General features: G+C 34.5%; 1 pseudogene; it reads left to right on the forward strand.

The window, feature by feature from the left end:
- LOC144372898 (transport and Golgi organization protein 1 homolog) overlaps positions 1-25,197 on the forward strand; it is a 62,391-nt pseudogene extending 37,194 nt beyond the window's left edge.
- Positions 25,198-25,583: the final 386 nt, after the last annotated feature.

The following is a 25,583-nucleotide window of genomic DNA, read 5'->3' on the forward strand; positions in this document are numbered from 1 at the left end:
GGTAAAAACCTTTCTACAAAGAAAAAAATATAAGACCCAGATAGCTTATTGGTGATCCAATTAAACCTGTAAGGAAGAAATGATACTAATTCCTAATAGTAGTAGTAATACTAAACCCTTGTAGAATATTAAATCAAGGAAATATTTCTCCTATGAATCCAGTGTTATCACTACACCAAACCAAGACAAAGATATAATAAGAAAAGAAAACCACATACCTCTCATGGGATCTCCAATGAATCTGTACAGAAATTCTAAACAAAAATTTAAGTCAAATACAACAATATGTAAAAGGAAAATACATCATAGACAAAAACTAGATGGATGATGGGGATTTATGTCAAGAATCCAAAATTTATTTAACATTTGAAAATCAATGAAATTTACCACATTGGTGTACCTAAAAGCACAATCTTTGTGTTTAGCTCGAGAGATACAAAACAAGCATTTAAAAAATATAGCGGAGGGGGGAAATGTTGGGGAGTAATATTGGCCAAATTATATTGTTATTTTGTGTGCATGTACAAGTAGGTGACAATAAATCGCATCGACATGTAAAAAAAATCAGCCCTGATTATTATTTAAAAAATTTTTTTAGATGTTGATTAACTTTTATTTTATTCACTTATTTATATGCGGTGCTGAGATTTGAACCCATTGCCTCACACATGCTAGGCAAGTGCTCTACCACTGAGTATCAACCCCAGCCCCTCGGCATTGATTATTGATGTAGAAAAACAAACAACAAACTAGGAATAGAAGGGAGCTTAAAACATCCTCTGAAAAAATGCAACTAACCTCATACTTAATGGTTGATAATTGAATACTTTTCCCCAAGATCAGAAACCAGAGATGTCTACTCTCATTACATCTATTCAGCATTGTACTGGGGTGCAGTAAGGAAATAGCTAGTATACTAAGGCAAGAAAAAGAAATAAAATGCACTCAGATTGGAAAGGAAGAAATAAAATTCTCTTTCTTTTCAGATAACATGAATATATATAGATACAATCTGGTATGATCTAGAAAAATGCTATTGTAAGGTTGACAGATAAAATTTACATCTAAAAGCAATTATATTTTCTATATATTAACAATGAATAATTAGAAATTGAAATTTTAAAGATTTCCATGTATAATAGAATAAAAATATGAAGTATTTAAACATAAACGTGGCAAAAACTAAAATGTATATATTAAAAACTATAAAATATTGCTGATAGAATTTAAAGAGAACCTAAATGGAGAGATATACCTAATTTATGAGTCAGAAGACTAAGGTGTCCATTCATCCCAGTTTAATCACCAGAGTCAACATTATTCCAATCAAAATCCCTGCAGAGTTTTGTAGAAAATGACAAGCTGATTGCAACGTGGCTTCAAGACTTAATCTAGGGCTGGGGATGTAGCTCAGTGGTAGAGGACTTGCCTAGCATATGCTAGGTCCTGTGTTCAATCCCTAGTACCATACGAAGAGGAAAAAAAATATTCTAAAGCTACAGTAATCAGGATTGCAGACAAAACATATTGAAACAGAGCCAAGAATTCAGAGATAGATACACAATATATATGGCAACAGTCATTGACAAAGATGGAAAGACAAGTAGAGAATGGAAAGTTTTTTCAGCAAATGGTACTGAAATTACTGCATATTTATATGCAAAATACTGATCCATGCCTTGCATTAGACACCTGAATTAACTCACAGACTTAAATATTAAATTCAAAACTACAAAACCTCTAGGAAAAAAAATAAGAGAAAAATTTTTGTTGAACTTAGGTTTGGCAAAGATTTCTTAAATTTGACAACAAAAGCATTAAAAAGGATTTGACAATGTGGGATTCATCAAACTAAAACCTCTGTAATTCAAAATACACTTTGAAGTCAATGAAATAGACAAAACACAAGCTGGGAGGAAATTACTGTAAAGCATTTATCAAGACTTGCATCAAGGATATATGAAGAACTCTTAGAACGCATTAGAAAAAAATATAGTCCTGTAAAATAACACTTCATCAAAGAAGATAAACAGATAGTAAATACATTAAAAATGATTGACATAATTATCAGGGAAATGCAATTTTGAAGCATAAGAGTTACCACTACACACTTATTAAATATCTAATATTAAAGACAATTGTGCTGAGTGGTTGGAGAAGAGATGGAGGAACTGGATGGGTACACATCTGGTGGGGATATAAAGTGGTAGAATCACCTTCTTAAAAAGGTAAACATACACCAGTCATATCCAACCATTCTTTTCCAAAGAAAAGATAAGTTATATAGCAATAGGAGGAATTTTATATCAGTGTTCTTGGCTATTTTATTTGTAAAAGCCCCAAACTGGAAAAAAATCCAAATGTCTATCAATAGATGATAGACAAATTGTGGTATGTACATGTAATGAAATGCTACTCAGCAATAAAAATAGATGATAGATAAACTGATGTAGATGAATCTCAAATTATGCTGAATAAGAGAAGCCATAGAAAATACAATATATTATCCCATACACATAAAACTTGAGGAATACAAAGCAATCTATTAAGATAAGACATTTTGCTGGAGGAATGGGAAAGTGGGGGGCAAGAAAGAAGGGTGACAAAGGGCAAAATTATCTAGAGAATGAGAATATTTTTGGAAGTAAAGGATGTGTATATTATCTTGATTATAATGGTGATTTCATAATTTCATGTTAAAATTCATCAAATTGCACACTTTAAATACATGTAATTTATTGCATGTCAGTTTTACCTCAAAGCTATAAGAAATAATATATTCATCTTTTTTCACTTTCTAAGATACAAATAGTATTCTATAAATATTTTTCTCTACTTCATTTTTAAAAAATGTATTCCGGAAACCAGCTCTTAGCAGTATTTAAAATTATTTTCTTTCTTCTTTGGTTTATTCAAAAACTTTCATTGATGACGGTTGTTTCAGCCTTTTGTGACCATCTTGTATTGTTATAATTAATGCTTGAATAACATAGTTTTGTAAATACAAGTTTTAAACATTTGTTGTTGTATTCCCAGTATCTTTAGAAATTAGGGCTGGTGGACTATAGCTCAGCAGTAGAGCACTTGCCCAAGATACCCTCCCCAGCACTGAAAAAGTTAAAAAAAAAAAGTGGGATTGTTGAGTTAATAGGTAAATATATAAGCAGTTTTGGGAGATGTTGCCAAATCTCATTCATAAGGGTTGTATCATTTTGTATACTTATTAGCAGTGTCTGAGAATTTATATTCCCCCACATTCTCTCACCTACTGAGTATGTTGTCAAACGTTTGGATCTTGCCAATGCAAGTGAGAAATGGTATCTTGGTGTGGTTTAATTTGTATTTTGTTCATTATGAGCTAAGCAGAGCATGTTTCCATATGTTATAGCTATTTGCATTTCTTTTCCTGAGATCTGTTTATTTCTTCAGCCCATTTTTGTATAGGTTTGCTGGCCATTTTATTTATAATGTTCTTTATATTTCAGGAACATGATTCTTTGGACAATAATATGTTGCAAATATTTTTTTTCAGTTTGTCATTGTCAAACTGCGTGTGTGTGTGTGTGTGTAGCAGGTTTAGATACAGCCAGGAAAGATTTTTTCAATGAGGCAGGTTTTGCCCACTCATAATACATAGAAAATTTCACTTAATATTTTCTAGTACTTGTTTATTTTCTATTTTTACATTCATGTTTCTTATCCATTTGTAGTTTATCTTTTGAATAAGTAGAGAAAAATCCAATTTTATAATTTTCCATGTGGTAACGCTACTTATTAGAAAGTCTATTTTCCCCAAACTAACTTTTATTGTACCCCAAATGTCCAGTTGGTTCTGTTTCTGGATTCTCTATTCTGTGCCACAATCTCTATGTATTCCTGGGCTTGGACGAGGGTACATGAATTAATTATATAGTCTTCCCTCCCTGTACCCTTCATTGCTCTTCTTTTTCAGTGCTTTCCTGCTTATTCTTGTTCTTTTGAATTGACTATATTCAACTTGACGACAGATTTTTAAAGATCCACAGATGTTCATTTCCTCCCCAAATTAAATGTCCCCAGTTTCTTCAATTTTTAGCACGTGCTTTTCGGGCTATTCATGATTCTGTTCTTTTCCACAAGTCATGCAACCCTAAAATGTGGCATCCAGAAATGAAGCCACCGGCGTGGGGTGATAATGACCTGATTCCTTAGGGTTAGGCTTTTTTAAAAAGAGTGTCATCCACAATTGGAGAAAGTAACAGGACTAGAGTGAGCAGAGAAGGAAAGCCCAGTCCGAGCAGTAGTCCTTTAGAAGGGAGCAGGAGAAGCTTCTCCCCTTCTGTCTGCACTTTTGGGGGCAGGTAGGTACCTGGTGTCTCAACACGTTGACAAAAGGGTTTTGCTCTGGGAGGGGCTGGGAGGCCTGACTTTCTCCTTTTTCCTAGTCTCTGCCTATAATCCCCTTCTGCTAGTTTCCCTGGCTTCCTCCAGGGCCTTCTAAATCGCCGGTCCTCTCCCAGTTCCGGGGACAGGTGAGCCTCTTTCCTTCTGGAGTCCTTTCATTTGGACTCTTCCGCTTGGCTCTACTGGCGCTGTCCCCCGCCGGGCTCCCCAGTTGGTTCTTCCCGCTCCCCGCCACGCCCCTCAGCATCCTCTGTCTGCTCACTGCAGTCCACCCAGGGGCTTCCTCTGATGACTGGTTTTACATGCCTTGGGCAGAAAGCGCCTGTGGTGGAGGAAGGCAAAGTTCACTCCCAGTACCCGCCCCCTGCGCTGGGTCCTACTGAAGTAGGAAATGGTGAAAGAGAGAGTCCTGTGCTGTTCTGCAGGGAAGCGTCGCTTCCACTCAGCCGTCCCTACACCATGGACTCAGTACCTGCCACTGTGCCTTCTGTCACTGTTTCCCTGGGGGACCCAGAGCTCCTGGGACCCCTGTCGGGTGGCTGAGTTCTGGCGGAGTGGGTGCACTGACTGTCGTGGCGACGGAGAAATGGAGTGTGTCAGGCCCAAGGCAGGCAGGACGTGACTGTATGGTTAAGCGAGGCCGGTGAGAGTGTACTTGAGCTTTCCCCACTTGCACTTTTTTTTTTGACGGAATAGAGGTGACAACCTCATGGTATGTTCTGAAATGCAGCCAACAATCCAAACAGCTAATGTTACTACGGGTCTTTTCCCTAAGGAGACTGCTGGGGAATTGGGCCCAAGTGACAGTTATCTCATATTACATGTAGAGGGCGGTGAAAACAGGGAAGAGTTGGCAGGTGTTTACTGCACTGCCTTTGAGCAACCATTTAAAATTAGGCTCTGAATTTTATAGAAGGATGTTAAATTCAGAGAAGTTTATCTAAGCCAGTTTTCAAGAGTTGTCTGAAATTACATGTCACGTATCTGTATATAAGAGTGGAATGGAAGTAAGATTAAAAATCTTATACATATATCGTCATTGTTTTTATTTGTTGCCATAAAATTAATTAGTTCTTTCATATATTTAAGTTTTGTCTTAAATGAATATTTTATATTTTTTTTTTAAAGAGAGAGAGAGTGAGAGAGGGGGACAGAGAGAGAGAGAGAATTTTAACATTTATTTATTTTTTCTTAATTCTCGGCGGACACAACATCTTTGTTGGTATGTGGTGCTGCTGAGGATCGAACCCGGGCCGCACGCATGCTAGGCGAGTGCGCTACCGCTTGAGCCACATCCCAGCCCCTTAAATGAATATTTTAAATTATAAAAACCAGGTTATCTAAGAGAAAAGAATGATCCAGAGGGATTCTAGCCAGGTGTTAGACAATGTGATGATATAGGGCCAGTTACAAACTGGAAATGTATGCTCAATTTAAAGTATTTAGATTCGGGCTGGGGTTGTGGTTCAGTAGAGCGCTTGCCTAGCATACATGAGGCACTGGGTTCGATCCTCAGCATCATATAAAAACAAAACAATGTGTCCACCCTAAAACTAAAGATACATAAATAAATATTTTTAAAAAGTATTTAGATTCATTATACTTGAAAACACTGGAAGCGAACAAAAAATATGAGACTGCCAGTATCCTCTCTCTTGAAGAAGCTATTGGAAAATATTGAGGAGGTGGATTTCTGATGAGGAAGTTGGTTTAGAATTGCCATGATTCTTTGTGACTGTTTTGTTATAAATTTAAGGTTTCCCATTTTTTCTAATTTGTCTGTTTAAGCTGTTTACTACATTGCCTGATGATACTCAACCTGGGCCTGATTTTTATGGACTACCATGGAAGCCTGTAGTATTCGCTGTTTTCTTTGGGATTGTATCCTTTGTCATTTTCTCTTGGAGAACTGCTCTTGTGAGTAAATTAACTTACTTATACCTTAGCACATAAGCACAAGGATTATTTTATATAGTCACTGCCCCCCCCCTTTTTCTTTTTCAATTGCTAAAACACAAAATAGTGGTTTAAGTCAAACTAACATTATAAAATAATTTAGTGTGGGTGCAGTTGGTAGAACTGGTAATTCTTACAGCCATCCTGACCAGTAGTTTCATATGTATCAGAAGTCTTAAAAGTGGGATAAAAGATGGGATAGGTTAGATAAATATCCTTTTATGTAGCATATATGTCTAGTAATCTATCTTAAAGAAATAACTATGCTTTGAAGATTTTGGTAATGTTTTTCAATGGAACAGTGTATTAGATTGAAGACTTAGCACAACATAATTCATTTAGGGGTTATTGTATGTTCGATTAGTGGAATAGTAGGCAGATTTATTTATTTCAAAGCTTTGAGGTACAGAAAATGCTCACAATTAAATGTGAAGTGGGAAAAAAAAGCAGAAACTAAGATTTAAATGTTGATGAACTGTATGTTAATATAAACATACAAACAGGGGGAAATGCTGCAAAGAAATACAGTAAAATGAGAAAAAGGAGATGATATAATTTTTCCAGTCTTTTATATAAATTTTTCCCAGATTTTATGATTTGATCATATGTACAGAAAATACCTTTTTATTTGGAAGTATAGATTATGTGTTGTCCAAAAATCCATTAAATGTTTTGTTCATTAAGGTTTTTTTTTTCCTGAGCAGAATTAGTCTATCTCTGTGTATGTGTGTACATATATGTATAAGTGTGTGTGTGTGTGTGTATATATGTGTGTGTGTGTGTGTGTGTATATATATATATATATATATATATATACTTATACATACTTATGTTTGTACTGTAGGTCATTCTGTTTCATAGTTATTTAACATAATTGGAAGAAAATTATTTTAGGTAAATGGACTTTGCATATGAAAAGCCTAACAGTTAAAGAGGCCAAAAACATTGGATACAAATCTTTTCAAATCTGAGTGTTCTTTTTCTGATTTCTTAATTATTTCAGACATATCATTGTTAAGATAAGTTTCCTCTCCTTGTACAATTGAGTGTAAAATCTCTTAGAAAGTATTCCCTTCTTAAATAGAAGAATTGTTTGCCTGGATTCCTGTGAGGAATTTTCTAATCTCATTGAACTTTTTCTCAGCTAAAAGTAAAAAAGAAATAGAAGGATAAAGAGAAGAGAAAAACATGAAAACATTTTATATTTCTCTCTCTTGTTTCTTTCATTTCAAGAATGCTCGTACCTGTTTCTCTTTTCACTAGGTTATGTGGGATGTGGTTCCTAGCTTGTTGCTCCTCAGTTTCAGCATTTGACTTTAAAACTTTAGTCTCCCTACGTTAGATGACTGCTTTTATGCTACTTCCCATTTTCCTCTGTTCATTTTGAGTAAAAGGTTAGCAAGGCTATGACATTAAAGAAATGTTCATTTTTTTATGTGTTGGAGTTTTCTGAATGCAATTTCCTGTTACGAAGATCCCCTGGATGATCCGTGGACACATCTGAATATCCCATCACCATTTATAACATTTGAAAGGACAAGTAATATGCTAAGTTACAAAGAAATTTAGTGATGTTTTAAAAAATTTTCTGCTTAGGTTTTATTATCAGGTAGTTTATTGCTGTTTTTTGGAAACGATTGTTTTTGTCCTTTCCAGAATATGTTAATTGTCATTTCTCTTATTGCTTGTGCATTTTCTTCAAGCAGTCTTTCCTTTCAGATTTCTTGCTATATATTTAGTGGTTTGCAGAAATAAGATGATGTAGCCTCTTAGTTTCTAAATTCAGCCAATAGCCAAATTTAAATTGGAGTTCTAAGATGTTTTCTGGTGAGTGAAAGTGGCATATCTTAGTACAAAGATTATGCATTTAATATTGTTTCCTCAGATTTCTTTTGAATAGTCATTGTTTCTAGACTTTATCCTGGTTATTTAGAATTGTCAAGTAAATGATTTTGAGTATACACACACATACACACATCTTTGCTGTGAAATAAGGTACATATCTTAGTGTTTTTATGTCAGAGGCTATTTATGAAATATCACTACCAATTAAATTTAAAAGGCTTGCTAACCTTTACTTATTTTTAATCCTATAAATTATTATCCTGAACCAGAATGTTATTAAATTCTCACTTGGTTATGATTCTGACTGTTGTTTTAGGAATGCTGTTTCTATTGAGCAGATGTTTGACATCAAATTTAATCTTTTTTCTCTCTTCTAGGTAAAAGATAGAGTATATCAAGGTAAATTTTTAGGTTTCTTAAACTTGTAATAACCCCTTTGTATTGGTGTTTGATGTGTGTTTTATGTATGTTAGAAGTAGATACAGTGACTTTAAATGTCTATTATCTTTTTTACCTCCTGAAAATTTTACTATTCCTAGGTTGCTAGCATGGATAATAGAGTAGATGATGATGGTTCCAACTCTGAGATAGGAGATAAAGAGGAGGAACAAATTGTGGATAGGGAGATGATGATAAGTTTTAATTTGGGGCAGATTAACTTTGAATATTGATGTAATGCAGATGTATTACATTTGAAGAGTATTTCTATGTTAATGATTTAATCATGCATTAAGTAATTGAGTAGATAATTTGAAGAATGGTAATGTGAATCAGTATGTTTTCATTTCTGTTTTTCTTTGCAAAGAATTAAATGATTCCATTTTCGGAAAAGAAAGTGTTTTGAGAAGGGGGGAATATCAAGCTACAACACTTTACTGTATTTCCCATCTGTGAAATAAGCTTAAATTGAAATATCATTTTGGATGGGAGGGGTTCCTGGGATTGAACTCTGGGGCACTCTACTGAGCCACATCGCCAACCCCCTATATTTAGAGACCAAGTCTCACTTAGTTGCTTAGTGTCTCGCTCTTGCTGAGGCTGGCTTTGAACTTGGAATCCTTCTAGCTCAGCCTCCTGAGCCACTGGGATTACAGGTGTGCACCACTGCACCCAGCAAAATATCATTGTTCTTATATTTTTCTTAAATTCTAATAATTTTTATACTCTTATTGCTAATAAGCATAGATTGCTTTTTAAAAGCATAATAGTTATGCTAAGAAGTATTTCCTCATAGTACCATATAACATGTCTTTGCTTTTAGTAGATTGAGTAATTGAATTTCATTTAGTGATTGTAATAATCTTGTGTATTTCCCCCTTCTAGTCAATGAACAGCAAATTTCCAAAAAGGTGAACAATTTCATGAAAGAAAATGAAGAACTAATGCAGAAATTGTCAAATTATGAACAGAAGGTATAATTATTTTTTTGTTTCTTTCTCCCTTGGTTCTAGCTTGAATCATTCCTACCTGTTTTAATTTAAAATCATATTTTAAAATTTTTGTTTCATTATTTCCTACAAATCATCCAAATTCTAAACAGTCATATGTATTAAGTACTACTTTCTTCTGGAAAGGGTCACTTGTCTGGAAGTAACTTGTATGGTAGCACTATAATTTGTGTATCTTAATTCTGAATGCTTTATTTACATAGATGAAGGAATCAAAGAAACAGGTCCAAGAGACCATGAAACAAAATATGATTCTTTCTGATGAAGCAACTAATTATAAGGTAAAAATCCCTTCTTTGGGGGGAATTACATTCTAAACTCAAAAGTAAATGTAATGAGTGAGTAATCTTGACACCTTTTTTTTCCAGGATAAAATGAAGCTTCTTGAAAAAGCTAAAGAACTTCTGGATGAGGGAGCTAAAAGTCTTCATGTTATGTTAGAATCTGAGAGAGAACAGAAAGCTAAGAATCAGGACGTGGTAAGAGTTTTGCTGCTAAGTATTACTGCAATTTGGCTTTTGAAATATTTTGTAAAATTGGTTAAGTTGAACTTAGTCCAGCTGTTAACTAAAGTAAGATTAGGAGTCAAGGAAGTTGAACCCACTTCTGCCCATTTTGTGGAACTTTTAAGTACTGATACAACAACTTAAAAAATTTTTACTTACATATTTCATTTTCAATTTCTATAAGTTTCTGTAATTACATAAAAGTTGCAAAAGATGGTAGAGAGTGTGTTCTGAAATATCCTACCCCAAGTAAGCTTGATCACCTAGCTGAGGTAGTATTTATCAGATTTCTACACTGTAAAAATTCTTTCCAATCCTTTTCATATTGTATTCTTTGGAAGTTACCATGCATAGCCCACAGTTAAAGTATGAAGAGTTACAAGCTCAGGATGCAGCTCATGGTAGAGCACTTGCCTAGCATGCATGAGGCCCAGGATTCAATCCCAGGCATTGCAAACAAAGATTGCAGATTTATGTCCACTTCCTTAAGGAGCAAGTATCTTTATAATTTTTTTGGAATTCTTCTGTATGTGAGATTAGTCTATTCTTCCTCAAATTTTATCATTTTTTACTTCAGATAAGAAAATTTTAAAAATGATCTTGGGAAATTTTTTTCTCTATCACTAGAAAAAAAATTACTAATTTGAACTGGTTTACTTGAAACAGTAATTAATTAGTTAATTTTCTATGCTTTAAAACATTTTATTTACTTATTGCATTATGATTTTCTATACTTTGAACTTTTTTTCTGGTTATCTCATAAACAGTAAGGTTGTGGATGCCATGAAATATTTATGACTTCGTTTTCCTTCATCTCTTTCAGTTCTTGATTTTTTGCTTAGTCCAAAGCTGTATCCCCTGCATTTACCTGAAATGTAATGGGATGGCTTGACAAAAAATTTGTTGTGTTTATCTTTTTTAGTATATATATGTATGTGTACGTACACACCCACCCCCCCCCACACACACACACATATATATATATCAGTATTTCTACTGAAATCCTAATGCATATTTTGTGTTCTGTTTTCACCTGGCAGATAATGGAAAATAAGAAATCTATAGAGAAGCTTAAAGATGTCATTTCAGTAAATACTTCTGAACTTTCAGAGGTAAAGCTGCCAACTATTGCTAACGGATATTAATACTACATCTTAGTTTTGTTGCGGACCAAAAATTTGAGGTGTGCTAAAATGTGCAAAAAATGAGAACTATATGATGTCTTGTTTGGGAAAGTATAACTTTGTTTCTTCTTTGGAATTAATTCACTAACTGTAGTGTTTTTCATTAGCTTCAAATTCTCCTTACTGAAGCTAAGCTTCGTGAAGAGAAGGTGAAGTTGAAATGCTGTCAGCTTCAGAAAGAAAATACCATGCTTAAGAAGGAGAAAGAGCAGGTAAAGAAAATTTTATGTCATACATAATGTAAACTAGAGAAGTGAATATCATTATCTTGTATCTTTCTTGGATCTGTTTCTGAGGTAAGGAATTTTCATGTAGTACCTTTTCTAGATATGCAAAGTTTAAACAATGCTCCCCAAATTGAGTGCATATATATGGTCTCCATCTGTTTTGGATTTTTGGATTATTGCTTTCCTTATCAAATGTCAATCAGTTATTAACTTGCATAGCCTCAAAGAAACTTTTTAAACCAGAAAATTAAGTATTTTATGATCCTCTTTTGAATAGTTACTGATTCACCGGCCAAGGGAAGATTACATGATAAGGAATCTAAATTTAGGAGACAGTCATATGTGCCCAGCCATTCCTGCTGGAGATAAATTATTTGAATTGGCAGCAATTTTCTGGGGAATGCAATAAACAGGGTCAACTTCCTGATAGCTCTGATGTTCTTACTGCAGCTGTGAGAGTTGGGGCCACTCTGCCCTCTTCCTTAACCAAGGTCTCAACCCCCTCGATTGAGGCAGGCCACCGAGGAGTATTGCTCTCTATTTCTTTGTTTAAGTCTTGTAGTCCTGATATATCCAGTGCAGAAACCCCTCCCTAACCCATAGGAATTCATGTGTTTTGACTTTTCAGTTGCAGCAGGAAGTAAAAGACTGGAGTACATCACACGCTGAGCTCAGTGAACAAATGAAATCATTTGAGAAGACCCAGAAAGATTTACAAGTAGCTCTTAGTCAAAAAGATGATACTATTAATGTAAGTTTATACTCCAAATACATGTTTCATCTCATGAATTCTCCTGAAATCTTCTGAATTAAAATCGAGAGTCTTCCAACCTTTTGCTTCTTTTCTAGGCTTTGACTAATCACATCAAACAGTTGAATCTGTTTCAATGTGAATCTGAATCTGAGGATCAAAGTCGAGATGAGTCAGATGAATTAACCAATGGAGAGTTAGCAGGTAAGATCAGTCTCAGTGAGGTTGAATCCTTTTTTGCTTTCCTGTCTTTAATTAAGTATACAGATGCCACTTTTCAGCTGGCTTAATTTTTTCTTAAGCTTCAGGGTTGTAGACACATATCACTGGATCTATAGATATGTCTGTTGCATTGGCAGAGGTGGGTTGTTGGGGTATAATGTAGCAATAGGCATGTGAAGAACACTGACTTTTTCTATCCTATTGAAAACTAGTAAGTACACTGCAGCTACAATAGTCATATCCTATACCTCTAAGTATTGAACATTGTACAGTAAGAGAAATTTATTTCTTAACTTATGCAGATGATACTTGATTTTGATACTCATCATCTCTATGGCTCTGTGGTTTTAAGTCCACAGTCAGTCTTAAGAGTCCGGAGGTAGTTGGAACCATAAACTAAGGCTGTGAGAACAGAGGCTAGAGACTATCAGAAAGCTAGAGAGGGAGTGTAACAGTGTTTACTGATGAGGAAAATATTTCCAGATGTTTTCTCCCAAGTTGGATATTGCTTACATAGCAAGTATTTCAAACCACACCTGGTAGTAGATTCAGGGAGAAAATAGAGGATTGAATCTTTCTAAACAAGACACTTATTGCCCGGGTGAAGATAGATCTGAGAGAGTAGAAAAGCTTTTATCTTACAAGAATAGCATAGATAATATTTTAGTTGTGCAAACTAGAAATTCACTTTTTTTTTTAAGACAGACACAGTACTTTTATTTATTTTTATGCTGAGGATCAAACTCAGTGCCTCACACATGCTAGGTGAGCACTCTACCACTGAGCCACAACCCCTGTCTGAAATTCACCTCTCTCTTTTTTTTTTTAAATCTAAGCTTGCAATTCTCTTAAAAGTCATTAGTCTAATCAGTATAATTATTTAATTGATTTTTTTCTTCCAGTGTTTGAACACAATCATTCTTTAGTTTAGGGAAGTTAGGAGAATATAGAGTTAAAAGTAAGGAAAGAAAAAGCTAAAGTCTTTTGTTTTTTAGGTGATCGGAACGAGAAGATCAAAGATCAAATTAAGCAGATGATGGATGTCTCTCAGGTATAGTTCTTTGTAAGAGTCCCATAGTACCTGTGAATTCTTCCTGTGCCTCACTTTTAAGAATACCTCTCTTTTCTGCAATTTTTAGACAAAAACTACAATATCAGTAGTTGAAGAGGATCTAAAACTTTTACAACTTAAGCTAAGAGCCTCGATGTCCACAAAATGTAATCTAGAAGGTGGGTTCTTCTTGAGAAGAAATTGCCATGTTGGAAAGACTTAAAAATTTATTGAAAAGATAAAGAATGGCTTCTTGCTTTCATGCTTCTTACTTTTCTTGGCACTACTCCCTCAAACAAGTTCTTAAGTCCTTGTACACATATAGAGATAAGCTGTTTTATCCTTTACAGACCAAATAAAGAAATTAGAAAGTGACTGCAATTCACTACGGTCTTCTAAAGTTGGACTGGAAGAGGAATGCAAAACTCTTAGGCAGAAAGTGGAGATTTTAAATGAACTCTACCAGCAAAATGAGATGGCACTAAAAAAGTAAGATTTCCATTGTTTGTTATTGTTATGATTGTGTGAACTAACAGATAATTTTATCTAGTAGAGATTTGTCTTTTTTCCTTTGTTTTGTTTCCTATAAGTTGCATTTTTCTTTCCATCATCAGTCTTAAGAGTCCTGAGGTAGTTGGAACCATAAACTAAGGCTGTGAGGACATCGTAATCGATTGTCAAATTCATATGAAGGCAAGAAGTGGTAAACTGGTATTAACAGTCACTGATGTGGAAATACCTTTCAAAGATCTAGACCCTTTCTGTGATCCCACTATTTATTTTAATTTCCTTTCATTGTGATCAGTTATGTAATTCTAATATTTTGAACTTGTATCTCTAACTCTGGACCTTTAAAAATACTGAGTGTTTTGGAATGACATGTTTTAGTAGAATAAAAACTTCAAAAAGGAATAATATTTACTAATTGATGGTACAAGTTTTGGACTTGAGTATCTCAGATGTTCACACTAAAAATTGAACTGTGGCAAGGATTTTAGGAGTTACGATTACAGAAGTACTTGTTTGTAGTATATATTTATATATTAATCTTCTCAGTGTGGAGCTAGTTATTTTTTGGAAGTTCATTTGAAGTTTTTAATCCACAAAATACTTGAATTCTCTAAAAATAGTTTTTTTGTGTGTCAGATTTTATTTGTTTGCACCTGATTTATTAACAAGATATATATATATCTTGTTAAAGCAAAGACAGACCTTCTTATAGACCTAACTATTTTTAGGTATTTTGACTTCTGTTGCCTAATTAATGCATTAAATATTGAAACCTTTCCATTAACTTTTCTAAAATTCTGTGATCTCCAAGCGACCTTTTTAGAATCTCAAATTTTTGTTCAGGCCAGTTCTAAATGCCTGGCCTGTTTCAAAGAAACATTTCTCATTTTATCACTTTTTTTTTTTCAAAAGAACACTTGTTTTCTCTGTCCCTACTAGTAATATGAATGACCTAAATGGCAATTAATTTTCTTTGTAATGCAGTTAAATTGTAGCACTATTTTCCTCAACTCCTCCAAAATTCATTCAGTCATCATCTGTGGTTTGTACTCTTTTTTTTCTCATCCCCAGGTACTATGTTAGTTCATGCCTGTGTCATCTTTTCTGTTTCTAACCTAGGTCATCTGTCTTCATTCTCCATTATTTATATTTTTATATAATTTATTTCAAATTCTTAGTAATTTTCTCTATAGCCGCTTGAGTGGACTTTCTAAAATATAAGTCTGTCCATGTCAATATGTGCCTGTGGTTTATGAAGAATTTGCTTTCTATTTGATGACCTGTTCTTTTTTTCTTCCTTGTATCTTTTTAATAGTTTAAATATTTTTAATTATTTTCCTCATCACCTGTATAAGCTTGATGTAATCATAAATTATAATGGAATTATAATTATATAATTATAATTATAATTTTATTCATCTTCTCATAATTTAAAGGCCTTGGTATATATTCTGGATTTAATAAAAACCTGACATAGATTAATAGGTTTATTACTTGTTTTTATGGGCTTTAAGTAGCTCCTGAATCAGATAACTGTTGTGGCATCGTATGTTAGTACTTCATATACTGTGAACTCCACAAGATATTCATTCAATTTATACACATATTTAAAGTTTCTGTAGTTCTGCATTCTACACTGTTGGTTTCTTATTTGAAATTATTTTCATTCTATTTGAACATTGTCCTTTAATGATAGATTTGATTAGTGTATCAAAGTAGTACAAGGATAAACAGAGAATAGTATTTTATCCACTAAATATTGCTACCTTTATAATCTGTATTAGGTTGACATGAACTTCATGATTAGAGTTAAAACCAGTTTCCATTTTTAAAGGATCTTTCTTTTGGCTACTGAATTTTGACTGTTACTTAGTTTTAGCAATTTGAAAATATCCAATTAATTACCATCTGTTTTAATTTTTTTTCTTTAAGGAGTCCATTATCATTGTTGTTTGGTCTTATCTCCCTCCCCTAATTCCTGTAGTCATTTCTCTCTTTTTTTAACAGTTGTATTGGGAAGTGCCTAGGTGTAGTTTTCCCCACCCCACCCACTTTTTCCTCTTGCAGTTATGTTGCTTGGGACCATTAAACATTTCTTGAATTTTCGAGTCTTTTTCTAAATGTTGATTTTACCTCATTCTCTCTTCTGATTATAATAATGCATATTAGAATTTGATTTCCCCTGCCTCCTACATTCTGGATTTACTTCTTCTGGATATTTTCTTCTGACCTGTCTTAAAAGCAGTAGGATTTATTTTACTTCCCAAATCTGTTGTTAAAATCATTCATTGAGTTTAGGATTTTAAAAAGTTCAGGGTTTAAAATATTATTTTAGTTGTAGATGGACATAATATTTTATTTTATTTTTTATAGGATTTTTTTAAGAGAGAGAGAAAGATAATTTTAATATTTATTTTTTAGTTTTTGGCGGACACAACATCTTTGTTTGTATGTGGTGCTGAGGATTGAACCCGGGCTGCACACATGCCAGACGAGCGCCTTACTGCTTGAGCCACATCCCCAGCCCGACACAATATTTTATTTATTTTATGTGGTGTTGAGGACTGATCCCAGTGCCCCACACATGTGGGGCACGTGCTTCACCACTGAGCCACAACCCCAGTCCTATTTCAGTACTACAGCTCAAACCCAGGACCTTGAGCCATGTGCTCTACTATTGAGCTACCTCCCCAGACTCCTTGCTCTTTCTCATAAGGGACTAGTGTCTTACTGCTTTCCAAGCTATCTTTAATCTCATCATTCTGCCTCTGCCTCCAAGTATCTTCGACTGTATGTAGGTTACCACACCCAACTATTTCTTGGTTTTATAGTTTCTAATCCTTTGACAAAATTCATAATCTTTTTTTTCCTCTTTTGTGGTGCTGGGGTTTGAACTCAGAGCCTTGTGCATGCAAGGCAGCACTCTACCAACTAAACTATATTCCCAGACCTGAAATTCATAATCTTGACTTTACTTTTTTGACTATATAAAGCACAGTGATTTTAAAACATGTGCGGTTAACCCCATTAGGTGGTTTCCTTTTCTGTGGGATTTTTCTCACAGAATTTTGTCTTATGGAGTGTCTGGTCAGTTTTGATTGGCTAACATTGTTGTGATAATTATACATGAAATTTGAGGACTAAGATGAAGTTATCTTCTTATAGAAAAGTGTTGAGGTTACTTGAGTAAGATTGTCACTTCAAACTTAGTCAGCAATTAAGATAATTCAAAAATGACTTGTCTTTCCAATGTTTCAGTATTGTTCCTTTTGGATTTTTTGCCTGTTCATCACTTAAGTGTGCAGTACTTTCTAATCTAAACTCAAAGGCTAGGGCTTTTATTAAGGGTCCCTTTATTTGTAGCCCCAAACACTTCTTTTTTCCTCTAAGCCCAGGAATTTGATGAAGGCTTAGTTCAGACTCATTATATCTTTGTGTTATCTTCAATATGTGGGTAAACCTAGGAGAAAAGTACCTTAAAGTGCCAGCTTTACTTGTAATTCTGAGATTCCTTTTTCTAATGGATCTTGGCCACATACATATATCTTCACTACCTTTTTAGCTTGTATCCTTTCAAACACAATTTTATATTCTTATAAAGATGTTTTGATTGTTCTTAGTGCTCTCAGACTAACTCTTTGGTAATTGGAAACAAAATTCTCTCTGTCCTTCAAGATTCAGTTTTCTCCATATTCCTTCTTAAGCCAGTGGGGAAAATTATTATATTCCTTTAGGCGTCATTTATACCTGAAACAGTGAGCTCTTTTATTCTTTAGCATCTTACAAGGTAACTAGTATATTATAGCCACTCATAAAATACTTGCTAAAGAATTAAATGAGAAGCTATATAAGAATATATAATCCCCTTTTTCTATTTGGTATCAATAATCCTTTTTTACTATAGTTTTTCTGATTTATGGAAAATTAAGTTTCAAGTTAATTATCTTTTGAATTGGAACTATGGTTAAAGTAGTACAAGGATAGCAGAAAATAGTATTTTTAAAATCATTAAATGTGGCTACCTTTGTCTCAGTAGATGAACATCTTGAGTTTCATGATCAGAGTTAAAACTTGTCAGTAGATAATACTCTGATGGTGGGTCAGTTTGGCTTCTTTTTCTGGTTGACAGACATTATCAAAACTCAGATTTGTCTTTTTGCTTAATTGCAATTCTTTTGAAATATATATCTAAAGTGTGAAAAATGTTCTGTGGCTAATTGCATAGCTAAAAGACATATTCTAGAAGATTTTTTGTGACTATATCTTTATTATGGTACCAGTCTTGGATTGAGAAAAGAGTTCCTCCATGACAAAGATATACTTAGTGTCCTACCCATGGCAGAAACGAGAAAAGAATTATCCCTTGCTTTATCCTAATATGTTTAATTATGTTAGGTTTATCAGTCCTGATCTTCCACATTGAAGTAAAGTGAGTTTTTATTATCTTACACACAGGAGACTTGCCCTTGGGGCACATGTTGTTTTCACATTTATTTTATTTACTGGTAAATAGAGAATTAAGAGGAAAAATTAGAAAATGTAAGTGATTTGCCAGAGTTTGATTTACAAAATTGCAGGTTTGAATTCTTATTTTATGTGCCTAAGCATTTTATAGAATTGTGGGAAGTGATATTCACAGAGAGAAACTTTTGATTTGATAACTGGCTTTATTTTAGGAAAGTGAGCCAAGAAGAATATGAGAGACTAGAAAAAGAGCAGCGGCTGTCAGCTGCAGATGAAAAGGTGGTTTCCGCTGTACAGGAAGTTAAAAATTACAAGTGAGTTTAGTTTCTAAAGGAGGGTGTCAATGTCTAATAAACTAGTGGTGGCTTTCTTTTTTAATCTTTTTTTACATTATGTAGATAGAAGAAAATAGCATGGAAGTATAAATAACGAGAGTATATGAATACATTCAATTCACACAGGAGAAAAAATAAATTTCAACTTTACAAATGAAAAATGTTAACAAAAATTTACTTATACCCAATGGGCAAGACCATAGGGAACTTGGTCAATGCAAATAGTTCTGGGGGTTTTGCATGTTGTAGTAATTCTTTAAGAAATCAGTTTGCTGTGTGATGTATCAAGACCCACAAAAGTGTGGCATTTGATAGACCTTGGAAATCTTTTATGGATATAATTTGAAAAAAAGAAAAAAAGTTTTAAGGAGGAAGATATTTCTAGCAGAATTACTTGAGAACACACTGATGAACAGTTAAGGAAATTATAATTTATCATTCAGAATCTCTAGCAATTAAATGATAAAGAAGTTATTAGTATTGGGTCTTTATTTTATTTTATTTATTTATTTATTTGTTTTTGGTGCTTTACTACTAAGCTACATCCTTAGACCTTTTTTTTTTTTTTTTTTACTTTGAGACAGGGTCTCAGTTGCATAGGTTCCCACTTAATTGCTGAGACTGACCTCGAACTTGTGATCCTCCTGCCTCAGCTTCCCAATCATTGGGATTACTGGCATGTGGCATTGCACCTGGCCTGTAGTATTAGTTTTGATCACACTGGATTCATATAACTATAGAAATGTTTTTCTTATGTATGATAAAGTCTTTAAAAGTATAGCTGATGGAATAAAGGGAAAATGGTCAGAAATGTTTCAAATGTTATTCAATTGTTGTAATTCTTAGGCGGAGAATTGAAGAGATGGAAGAAGCATTACAGAAAACCAAGCACTCGTTTACAAACCAGGTAGTAATTAATACTGTCCTGTAGTTGCAGAATTTCTTGATATCTAATACAGACAATTATAGGCTATTATAATGAGTCCCTAAAAACATATTTTTTAATGTATTGTCTTTTTCAGATTGCTATGCATGAGAAGAAAGCTCATGATAATTGGGTAAGATTTTTTCCCCCTTTTCTTTATTTTGTGCATAGCCTACTGCAACTGAATTTGAATATTTTCTCTTTAATAGCTCAAAGCTCATTCTGCAGAAAGAGCTATAGCTGAAGAGAAAAGGGAAGTTGCTAATTTGAGACAGAAGTATGTGATTTTGGTATCTTCCTATATGTTTTATAGTGTTTTAAGGTTATGCTAGATATTATCTATGAAGGAATAGATTGCTGTTTCATAATTCAGTCCATTCTTTCTCAATATTCAAGACTATTGGAAATGACCCAAAAGATCGCAGTGCGTCAAGATGAACCCGGGATTGTAAAACCTATGCTGGGAAGACCAGATTTACAAAATCCTCCTCAGAGAGGTAGGGGGCACTTTGTAAAAGGAGCTATTTTATTTCTTGGTGCAGAATGTATGTAAATTACTTTTTATTTCTGTGTGTAATGGTTATGAAATAATCTGAATGATTTGCTAAAGCAGGAGGTGAGGGTTGGTGTCAGGGAGAAGGCTGCCTTAAAGTAGTAACACGGCATTGTTTTCTTTAGGTCCACTGATCCATAATGGCTCTTTTGGTCCATCCCCCATGAATGGTGGAGAATGTTCCCCTCCACTGACAGCAGAGCCAGCTGGGAGACCTCCTTCTGCTACTCTTAATCAAAAAGATATGCCTAGAAATGGATTTGGTGAGCATTCACATGTTGCTTTATAGTAAACTGCTTCAAGGTTTTTTTTTTTCCCCTTTTGAATATTCTAATGAAAACATTGAATTTGGGCCTGTACAATATATAGAAGATAATTTCTTACTTTATCTTAGTGAATGTTTTCTGGAAAATCTGTTCTAGAATAGAAAACATTTTTTTTTTCCTGGAGGTCCCTGTATTGTTTTTTTCTTTTAAATTTTACACTGCGAAGTGTAAACCTTTATCTTTAAATTAAATCTCTATGGTGTTCCTTTCCCAAATATTATAAAAGCCTTAAACTTTATGTAGCATACATATTTCCAACATGAAATACTGAATCTTATTTCAAATTCTAAATAGGACTGTAGTCTTGGTAAGATTGGAAGTCAGGTTATACAGACTAAAGAAAAGCCAGCCTACACATACTTTAAGTCTATAGCTTAAAGTTTAGGACCAGTACTTATTAATCTCCTGTTCTATCAACCCAAGGCAGTTCTTTATTTTACTTAAGTCTCTTCATAAATTGTGATTTACGTATTGGGCAACCCATTTAAAAAATATTTTTAATTGTAGATGGACATGATATCTTTATTTATTTTTTAAATGTGTGCTGAGAATCAAACCCAGTGCCTCACACATGCTAGGCAAACACTCTACAACTGAGCTATGACACCAACCCCTGGGCAACCCATTTTTCATGTTGCTTTCTAGTTATTGTTGAATCCTGACCTGTCCACCAGTGGTTTATTTCTTCTGAAAAATACATACAAGGGCTCTGATCTTTCTTTCCCAAGGTCAATGGATGGACCTTTACCTCGTACTGGTCTTCTGAGGCATCTAGGAAACCCGTTGCCTCTGGTAAAGGGACCAAGTAATTTCAAAGAATCTGTAATTGTGGATGGAGGATTTTTATTCTTTTCATGTTAGAATAGTCTGAATCCATTCTTTGATCTCTAACAGACTCAGGATGTGGTCCAGCTCACATGAACAGCAGCTCCAGAAGTTCTTCTCCAGCTAAGGTGACGAATGAGGGCAAGGTAAGTTCTGTAGTTACTGTGAATCATGTGGTCATGCAGGAACATGTAGCTTTCCTACAGTACTTGCTCTTTGCTTTATCCTTCTTTGTGTTCTATTTGTACTATCCCATTTGTTTTTTAAAAAGCAAACTGTTCCCCAAGAACCTGAGACCCCCTCAGTCTCCACCCTTACTTCTTTGACTGAGCATCCAGTTGGAGTAAGTACTTAGAGGTTGAGAACTGAATTGGGTTTTATTCTGTGCATTTATGGGAAGGATATTCAGAGCATGACACTGATCTTGTTTGCTTTAAACTGCATGCAATATTGAGCTTACTTTTCTCTTTAACTTGGGAATGTTGCTTAAGTGTGTACAACTATAATGAACTACAGAATGTGAAAAGTTATCACTCTAACTTTATATGGTGTTTTGTGTTGAATGTTCTAAGGCAAAGTAAATTCATTATAAATTATATAATTCATCATTTTTATTTTTGTTTGGAAGAATGTTATTTAAGAATTCCTGCATTTGTGCAAACCCTATTTTGAGTGATTTGAATTAGATTGGTATCAGATTTTCTGTGAAACAATGATCATCTGAAATGACTTCTTGAGCCAGTCCCAAGAAATGGTCTCATTTGTTCACATAAGTGTATTCTCTTGTAACTGTGTTGCTATTATATCTGGTAGGTCTTCTGCAGCTCTATAATAAAATAAATTTTTAATTGTTTAGTTTCAAACCCACTACTCATAGGAAATGATAAATCAATATCTCAAATGGTGTACAGTAAATGAAAGTAAATATTAAAGGCTTGTCTTCCTAATTTGTGTATATAGCACTGTGATGGAAAATACTTCTCAAGTTCCAGTGTATATATATTCCTGGAATATACATCTCTGGAGAAATCTAAGGGCAGCTTAGATAAGACCCCAAACCCCTTTGTAGTAGAAGATTTAAAAGAGAGCAAAGACCCATTGTTAGAGAGGAATAGAGGTGGGAAAAGCATGGCTTGGAGGCAAACCTGGGATTGAGTTCTTTAATATGCAGTGTGGCCTTCAACAAATTATGATATCCCATTTGCTTTTGTTCCCTCTTATTTAAAACAAGACAGTCTACTTAAAGATCTCAGAGGTTGAATAATATATGAAAGACTTACTGAAGATATAGTAGAATAGTAGCTATTATTACATGAGTAGAGAATGGATTTTTCATTTTATTCTGTTCATTCTTAATATGGAAGTAATGAGCTATTGTGATGAAAGGGAAGTGATGGGGATGGGGGGACTCCCTTTGAAATAGATTGTAGTGAATACAGCATGACATACTGGTCAGAAATCACCTCTGTTAATAACCCCTGCCAGTCCTCTTGCCTTTCCCTTTCCTGTGCAGATATAATCAGTAACAAACTGCTCCCTCTTGTGGCATCCTTCCAACTTCTGTAAGCTGTCAGTGGGAATACACAGGAGGGGTGGGTAGAGTTTTGTTGCACTGATGGTGTTCTCTGGACAGGTTTTGGGTTTTAGCTTTTATAGGTATTGGTACTTTGTCTTAATACATAGGAATTTTAAAACTTTTAACTGCTTTCAAATCTTAAATTGCAGGTTCATATGGCTATGAAAGGGCCCCCTCCTTTCTCAGGGGTACCCTTCATGGGACCCCCGATGGGACGGCCTCCACCACCTCCCATTTGGTATGGACCGCCACTTCAGCTCGGTGGGCCTTTTGGGCCTCGGCCAATTCCTCCACCATTTGGTATGATGATCTGAAAAGTAGTGATTGACTTATAAATCACATTCATCTTCCACTTCTATTGCTTGCTAAAACAGTTGGTTGCTATCTCAGGTCTTAACAATGAAAGGATAAAGCTGAGTACATTTTAACTTTTCCTCCAGTTTTCTGGGACATATGGGACACTACATAATCTTATACTGAGATAGGCAATAGCTATCTCTCATAGACAAGGATAAGGGGCTATATATAGAAAAGCCAGAAATATTACTTCTGCAGATGTTTGTTGAAAATCTGTTGATATGCACTGCAATAGATGGAAAGGTGGATGAGACGCATGCCATAACTTAAAATTTTGTCACAGATATGAAAATCCTATAACATAAAGTTTGTAATCACCCATAATGGAAGCATAAGCAATAGGTTATAGAATATAGAAAAGGAAAAGTCAAACCCTCCTTACCTTGAAAAAAGTCAGAGGGAAGTGTTAAAGAGGATTTAACAGTGACCTAATAAATGTTCCTGGTTTAATTAGGTGGCTGTGGAAGGCCTTTTCCAGGAGGGCATGCGTGCACCTTGATTCTGATGGCATGTGTAAAGTCCATGCTGAAATACTTCATGAATTTTTAATGGATACAGTAATAGATAGTGAGATTTCCTTTTATCAAAATTTCTTTGATGTAGTAAAGTTCTTATTTCATAATCTATCATCTTGTCATGGTAATACTTCCAAATATAAATGGAGCTCTTGTGAGATAGAAATAATTCTGCAATTATATAGTAGGGAAAGAAAAAAGACAAGCCTGGAGCTAGGTAGAGCCATGTTAAATCCTTAATATGTTGCTTCATGGCTGGTTGGTCAAAGGCTATAACCTAAACTTGTTCCATCTCAGTTTGCCTCATCTGGCAAGTCAGGATGTTCACCAGCTGATGTTCTAGGCTTGGGAGAAATTAAAGACTATATTAACATACTTGAAATCACCCTAGTTCAGAAATTTCTGGTATTTACATAACTTCCTTTTTATTTTCCAGGTCCTGGTATGCGTCCACCAATAGGCTTCAGAGAATATGCACCAGGTGTTACACCTGGAAAATGGGATTTGCCTTTTGACCCTCGTGATTTTTTTCCAGGACCTGCACCAGCACCATTTAGACCTTTAGGCTCATTTGGCCCAAGAGAGTACTTCATTCCTGGTGCCCCATTACCACCTCCAACTCATGGTCCCCAAGACTATGGGCCACCACCTGCTGCAAAAGACTTAATGCCTTCAGGCTTTAAAGATGAAACTCCACCTAATTCTCAAGAGTAGTGAGGGCTGTTCACAGGGCTTAAAAACAGGGCCCATAAAATTAACCTCTGACACTTAGAGTTAAAGGATTATTGGCTTCAAAATATAAAAGTTTATTTTAAATGGTTTATGTTTTCAGAATGAAGCTGCCTTGGCGCAGTATACATTTTGAGCCAAAATATTTTCCCCCTAAATATCCCCCACTTAAGCTAGAGTATCCTTCCAATTTAAAAATGTGCAATAAGGAATACCTTTGTTTTAGTTAATGTAGCATATACAATTGCTAAATGATTTAGAATGTCATAATTATGGACATTTCCTGTGGAAATGCTTTAAGAACATGTATTTCCATTATCCTATTATTAGTGTATTCCAGTTGATAACAGAGAAATGGTGTTTTATAAGCTTGATTTTTTTTTCTCTTTCAATATCTGGTCGCAGAGACTGTTGGGCTAAAAATGTTTACTCAAAGATCATAAACATCATTTTCCTTCTTGCTGAAGTTCTTTGTTGTAATAGTTCATAAAAATTGTTTATTAATATTTCCCAAGTGTCTGTTGATTCATTGGATCGTCATGAGATTTTGTGCCATTGGGGAAGCATGTAAACGCACTCTCAGAACTGAAGATAGTGACTTGGCAGCATATTCCCTGTTGCTCACTGTTAAGGAGGCTGGACCTTGGTCAACTGTGGACTTCTACAGAGGATTTCTTTTACTTGTGAGAAGTCTTGTGGCTCTATTTTTGTAGCACATTCATGTACTTTTTTCTAACCACTGTCCATGTGAGAATGCTTTTCTGAGAATGAGTTTACATTTGTAGCAAGAGCTACTGCTTTTGCCATTATTGCATTGTAACAGTAAAATATAAGGTGGTATGTTGTGTCTATAAAAAATAAGGAAATTTCTTTTTAAAAATGTACACAACACACT

This window comes from Ictidomys tridecemlineatus, unplaced genomic scaffold, assembly GCF_052094955.1.
Source record: "Ictidomys tridecemlineatus isolate mIctTri1 unplaced genomic scaffold, mIctTri1.hap1 Scaffold_186, whole genome shotgun sequence".
Classification (NCBI taxonomy): Eukaryota; Metazoa; Chordata; class Mammalia; order Rodentia; family Sciuridae; genus Ictidomys; species Ictidomys tridecemlineatus.